This window comes from Heterodontus francisci, unplaced genomic scaffold (assembly GCF_036365525.1).
Source record: "Heterodontus francisci isolate sHetFra1 unplaced genomic scaffold, sHetFra1.hap1 HAP1_SCAFFOLD_43, whole genome shotgun sequence".
Lineage (NCBI taxonomy): Eukaryota > Metazoa > Chordata > Chondrichthyes > Heterodontiformes > Heterodontidae > Heterodontus > Heterodontus francisci.
Window position 1 is genome coordinate 4,626,491 of NW_027141852.1, and position 6,353 is coordinate 4,632,843.

At 44.4% G+C, this 6,353-nt stretch overlaps 1 non-coding gene across 1 annotated transcript; it reads right to left on the minus strand.

Moving 5' to 3' along the window:
• Window positions 1-575: 575 nt before the first annotated feature.
• trnap-ugg (transfer RNA proline (anticodon UGG)) lies at window positions 576-664 on the minus strand. Its single transcript is given in 2 exon segments — window positions 576-611; window positions 629-664. It is a non-coding gene; the product is annotated as a tRNA-Pro (tRNA).
• Window positions 665-6,353: the final 5,689 nt, after the last annotated feature.

Here is a 6,353-nt window from a genome sequence, read left to right on the forward strand (position 1 = left end):
CAGGAGTCTAGGGAATGTATAATGATATTTTCTCGCCTTCGGGCAATATTTTAATCAATACAGTGTGGGACAACCTGTCTGGGCACAACTCCATGACTTTCTCTTTAACTAGTGACCTCACAATCACTAACTTCTATTGTAACAATCTTCAGCTCATCACATCCGGTACGTAGCTCTAATCTTAATGCACATTTAAACAACCTTTCAAGTCCAGTTACAGTTTTTGTTGCCTTACCTGCACAAGCTTAAAAAGTGAAAAATGGAAGCAAGTTTAACTGAACATTCTGGTGGTCAGTTCGGGCACGGGAAAAAAATGAAAGGACTCGGACCAGGTCGGATGTGGTGCTGTCAGGCTTGGGTCGGGTTTCATTTGCTAACCCGAGCAGGCCTTTAGTTACTGTTGCAACCTTATATTCCCACTTGACAATCTGTATATTTTGTTCATTTCAATTTTGTCGACAAGCTCTTTGAATCCAGTTCCCCTGTCCTCAAGCAGGCTCAGTTTGGAAATCGATTCCGCTTTCTGGAAGGCTGAAAGCAATCGATGACCTTCAACTAAAAATGGCAACAGAGAAGGGCTCGTCTGGGATTTGAACCCAGGACCTCTCACATATTAATCACTTATATACCCAAAGCGAGAATCATACCCCTAGACCAACGAGCCACCGTTGGCATAGTTTTTATTCGCTCCTGTGGAATTTCACTGGCACCCACAGCCGATCATGCATTTTTTTCAGATCAAAACAATATCCTACAAAGCTGAAATAAAAACAGAAAGTGCTGGAAATACTCAGCACCTCTTAGCATCTGTGGAGAGAGAAACAGAGTTAACATTTCAGGGTTTTCACCTTTTGTTTGAGCCATCTTTTCAGACTGCTTCTGTCCATCCAATCTCACTTTTTCCTCTATCCACATTCTAAGGGTGGTGCAGTTGTGAGCACTGTAGCTTCACAACTTCAATGACCCCGATTCAGTTCTCTATACTGCCTGTGTGGCGTTTGCAAGTTGTTTATGTGGGCTTCCACAAGGTACTCTGGTTTCCTCCCACAACGAAAGACTTGTGGGTTGATAGATAAATTGACTGTTGTAAATTGGCCCCAGGGTAGGTGATAGGAGAAATGTGGGGATGTGGTAGGAAATTCTGGGTCAACATAGAATTAGTATAAATGGGTGGTTGATGGTCAGTGCAGACTCAGTGGGCCAAAGGGCCCATATCAGTGCTGTATATCTCTATAACCATTCTCGAAGCAAATGCATTTTTCATGAATTCCTCATTTCTTTTATTAATGACAATTTTATATTTCCGGCCCTTGCTTCATACGATACCACAAGTGGAATCATGTTTCCATCAACCCGATCAAACCCCTTCACTATTTCCTCATATTGCAATGTTTCTTTAACCCTGACAGACTGTGGAGTTTCTGCTGCTTGATTGCAGTTCTTGCTTCCCGCCAGTAGATGTCACCTCTCTCCAATATGGTGAAGTTCACAAATGTGAGAGAGACACAACAGGAAATAATTGTTCACATTATAGTGAATGTGTGGGATTTAGAAATACTAGGAGTGGAGACGAGTTATTATTGAATTTGTCAAACCAAACATATGTTATAATGTTGTGTTAAATCTGTCACTCTGTTGTCTTGATTCTGAGAGTGACATAGACTCATCGAGTCATTGGGTCATTTGTGGTATAGAAGGAGGCCATTCGCCCCATCGAGTACAGGCCAGCTCTCCATGGAGCGATCCAGTCAGTCCCACTCGTCTGCTCGATCCCCCTAGCCCTGTAAATCTATTTCCTTCAAATGCCCATCGAAATTCCTTTTGTAACCAACGATTTTCTCCACTTCCTCCGCCCTCGGGGGCAGCGAGTTACAGATCATTACCAATCACTGTGTAAAAAAGCTCTTCCGCACATTCCCCCTGCGTCTCTTGTCCAAAACCTTCAATCTGAATCCCCTAGTCCTTGTACCAATAGTTAATGGGAACAATTTTTCCTTGCCAACTTATCTAAAACTGTCATAGCCTTCGACACCTCTATCCATTCTCCCCTCAATCTCCTTTGATACAGGCAGAAGAAACCCTGTTTTTCTAACCTAACCTTGAAACTAAAACCCTCCATCCCTGGAACTATTCTGGTAAATCTCCTCTGCATCCTCTCAAGAATCCGCACATCCTTTCTAAAGATTGGTGAGCAGATCTGGATGCAACACTCCAATTGGGGCCTAACCAGAGTTCAGCATAACAACCCTGCTTTTGTACTCAATGTCTCTATTTATAAAGCCCAAGATCCCACATGCTTTGCTAACCACTCTCGCAATATGTCTTGCCAACTTCAAAGAATGATGGACATGTACTCCAGGTCCCTCTATTCCAGCACACTCTTCAGAACTGTAGCATTGAGTATATATTGCCTCTCCCTATTTCTTCTGCTAAAATGCATCACCTCACACTTGTCACTATTAAATTCCATCTGCCACCTATCTGCCGATCCTACTAGCCGATAACTATCCTGTTTCAGGCAGTTCATATCATCCTCACTGTTTGCCACTCCTCCAAGTTTGGTGTCATCGGCATATTTTGAGATTCGACTCGATATTCCAAGATCCAAGTCATTAATCTGTAGCAAAAAAAAGCAATGGTTCTAGCACTGACCCTTGGGGAACACCACTGTCGACTATCCTCCGGTCTGACCAAGAACCATTTCATATGACTCGCTGTTTTCTGTCCTTAAACCAATTTCCTATCCAAATGGACACTGACCCTCCTAATCCATGAACCTCAATTTTGTTAACCACCCTTTTATGTGGTACTTTATAAAATGCTTTTGTAAAATCCACATAAACAACATCCACTGCATTCCCTTCATCAACTTTCTCAGATAGTTTATCAAAAAATGCAGTTAGATTCATCAAACATGAACTTCCATTTATAAATCCATGCCCACTCTCCTTAATTAACTCAAACCTCTCCAAATGACTTGATTTTTTCCCTGACCTGTTGGTCTTGTGCTTATAGCAAGCTCACCACAGAGCATGTATTTGGCAATGTGACTGTCATTCATTTGGCCCAGTCAACAGAGCCGCCTCTGACTCAAGAGGGCAAACATGCTTCGGATCCCTGCACGCTGGTGTACTTCCTCATTCGGCACTCTGTCCTGCCAGGAGACGCCCAATATCCATCTGAGGCAGTGGAGGTGGAAGCTGTTCAGCTGCTTTTCTTGGCTTGTATCAGTTGTTGATGCTTCTCTACTATAAAGGAGGGTGCTGAGAACACAAGCCTGGTACACATGGAGTTTTGTATTTTCGGTCAGTTTGCTGTCGGTTCACACCCGTCTTCTCAACTTTGACATGACAGCTGCAGCATTGGCAATCCTGGTGCTGATTTCAGCATCAAGGGACAGATTGCTGGTGATTGTTGATCCAAGGTATGTGAACTGTTGACAACCTCCAAAGTGAGGTTGTCAATGTTGATGGAAAGTGGAGTCTCTACGTCCAAATCTCTACGTTCAAGTGGAGTCTTGCCAAAAGATGAACAGCTTGTCGTCAGCTCTGATATACAGGTGAACACCCCCATCTGAGTCACTGAAAGTGTACAATGGCAGCATGGAGAAGAATACACCAATTATAAAGGATGTGATAACTAGACAGTTAGAAAATAATGATATGATTGGGCAGAGTCAACATAGATATATGAAAAGGAAAACAGGCTTGAAAAAACCCGTTGAGTTTTTTGAGGATGTTACCTGTAGAACAGATAAAGGAGAACCAGTGGATGCTTTGGTAATGTCCCACACAGGAGGTGAGTAAACAAAATTAGAGCACATAGGATTGGGGATAATATACTGGTGTGGATTGAGAATTGGTTAACAAACCGAAAACAGAGAGCAGGAATAACGGGTCCTCCTCAGGATGGCAGGCTGTTACTATTGGGGTACTGCAAGGATCAGTGTTGGAGCCACAGCTGTTAACAACCGAAATAAATGATTTGGATGTGGGGATTAAATGTAATATTTCCAAGTTTGCAGATGACACAAAGCTAGGTGAAGTGTGAGCTGTGAGAAGGATGCAGAGAGGCTTCCAGGGAACCTGGAGAGGCTCAGTGAAATGGAAAGAACATGGCAGATGGAATATAATGTGAATAAGTGTGAATAAGTGCAGTTGGCTGCCATGTGACCAGATTTGCCACAGGTGCGGCAAACTCTGGGCTGCCCAGCGTAGACCAAGAAGCCTCGATACCGGAAAACCCTCCACTTCCACTTTGGTGGAATAAACAGAAAGACAGAGTATTTCTGAAATGGTGAGAGGTTGGGAAGTGTTGATGTCCAAAGGGACCTGGCTGTCCTTGTTCATGAGACACTAAAAGCTCTTGTGCAGGTGCAGCAATCAATTAGGAAGGCAAATGGTATGTTGGCCTTCACACGAGGGGTCTTGAGTACGGGAGTAAAGATGTCTTGTTGCAATTGTATAGAGCCTTGGTGAAACCGCGCTGGAGTATTGTGTATAGTTTGGTCTCCTCATCTAAGGAAGGATATACTTGCCATAGAGGGAGTGAAACAGAGGGTCACCAGACTAATCCCTGGGATGGTGGGACTGAAACTGGGCCTGTATTCCTTAAAGTTTCGAAGAATGAGAGGTGATCTCATTGAAACTGATAAAATTCTTACAGGGTGTGACAGTGTGGATGTAGATAGGATGTTTGCCCTGGTTGGTGAGTCTAAAATCAGGGGACCAAGTCTCAGAATAAGGAGTAGGCCATTTAAAACTGAGATAGGGTTGAATTTCTACACTCAGACGGTGGTGAATCATTGGAATTCTCTACCCCAGAGAGCTGTGGCAGTTCAATCATTGAGCATGTTCAAGACAGAAATTGTTAGAAATCTTGATACTCATGACATCAAGGGATATGGGGATAGCACGGGAAAGGGGCAGATAGAGGTAGATGATCAGCCATGATCATCAGGCTCGACGGGCTGAATGGCCTACTCCTATGTTCCTCTGTTCCTAAGGGAGTTGGCGCCAGCGCGCAGCCCTGCTTTACCCCACTGCTGATCTTGAAAGTGTCTGATGTTGCTCCATTGTAACTGATGGAACTGTGCATGTTCTCGTGGAAAGAAGAGATGATGCCCAAGAGTTCAGGAGGGCAGCCGAGTTTCCATCGCAGTTTGAAGATTCAGTCTCTGCTGACAAGATCAAAGGCCTTGGTGATGTCGTTCGAAATATGTGTGGCTCTGTGACGCAATGGATAGTGTGTTGGACTTCTAAATAATGATAAAGAAGGCATTCAAAGGTTGTGGTTTCAAATCCCACCAGCGTCAGATTTTGGACCAGAGACAGAAGAGCACAACGGAAAAGAGAGTTAACAAGTGTGTCAAAAGCACCGACTCAGAGACAGAGCGAGAGAGAGAGGAGCACAGCAGGAGCCGAGCAGGGGGAAAAAAAATCAAGGAGTGACATCACAATGGAGAGTGAGAGCAGGGAAACAGAGAGCCGCTGGGGTGAGTTTACAGGATTTGGTTCTTGCTTCGGTGCAGTGGAAGGAGCTGTTTGGTGAGGATCTGGTAAGCTGTGACATCACAGGCAAGCAGGTAGTTGATTGGTTTGGAAAAAGCTGCATGTTTGATGAGTATCTGGTAAGTGATTAAGGTCCATTTTAGTCCTAATGTTTAAAATAGTAAACAAACTAGTAGTAAGCTTAATAAAATATACAGTAAAATAAACAATTGAACAAAATAATTAAGTAGTTAATTGAAACACGTTAAGGATGACAGGACAGGTGATGTGTCACAGCTGCAGCATGTGGGAGCTCCTGGATGCCAGTGTGATCCAGAGCAAACACATCTGCAGCAAGTGTAGTATCTGTTCTTATCAGTGCTTATTTGATTGAGAAGAGACCATGATCATTGCCTTTTGATCCTGGGGGAACTTTGAGTAAAATGGCTATAACCAATTTTCGAGTTTCGGGCCAGCGAGTGCGCAACACTGTTCGGGTGGTCGTGAAGGACAAGGAAGGAGATGCACCGGTCGATCGCACCTTCTTCATCAAGAAAATTCTCTTCGATTGCTGCGGATTTCAAGCGACGGACGTCTTCTGCCTGCAGGATTTCCCCAGCAGTGGATACTTCGACGTGACGTTCCGGAACGTGGCGGGATGCATCAAGTTTCTGAAGGCGTTCAAGGAGAAAGGGGACCGGGTGCCACTGTCGATACTCACAGCGGAGCCGCTCTTCACGCTTCCGCAACAACGGGACCGGGTGGTGACATTTCACCTCTACAACCCCCATGTTCCGGTGGTGGATGTACTCACCTTTCTCGCCAGGTACGTCGAGGTGGCCGGCAGCAGCACTGATGTCAAGG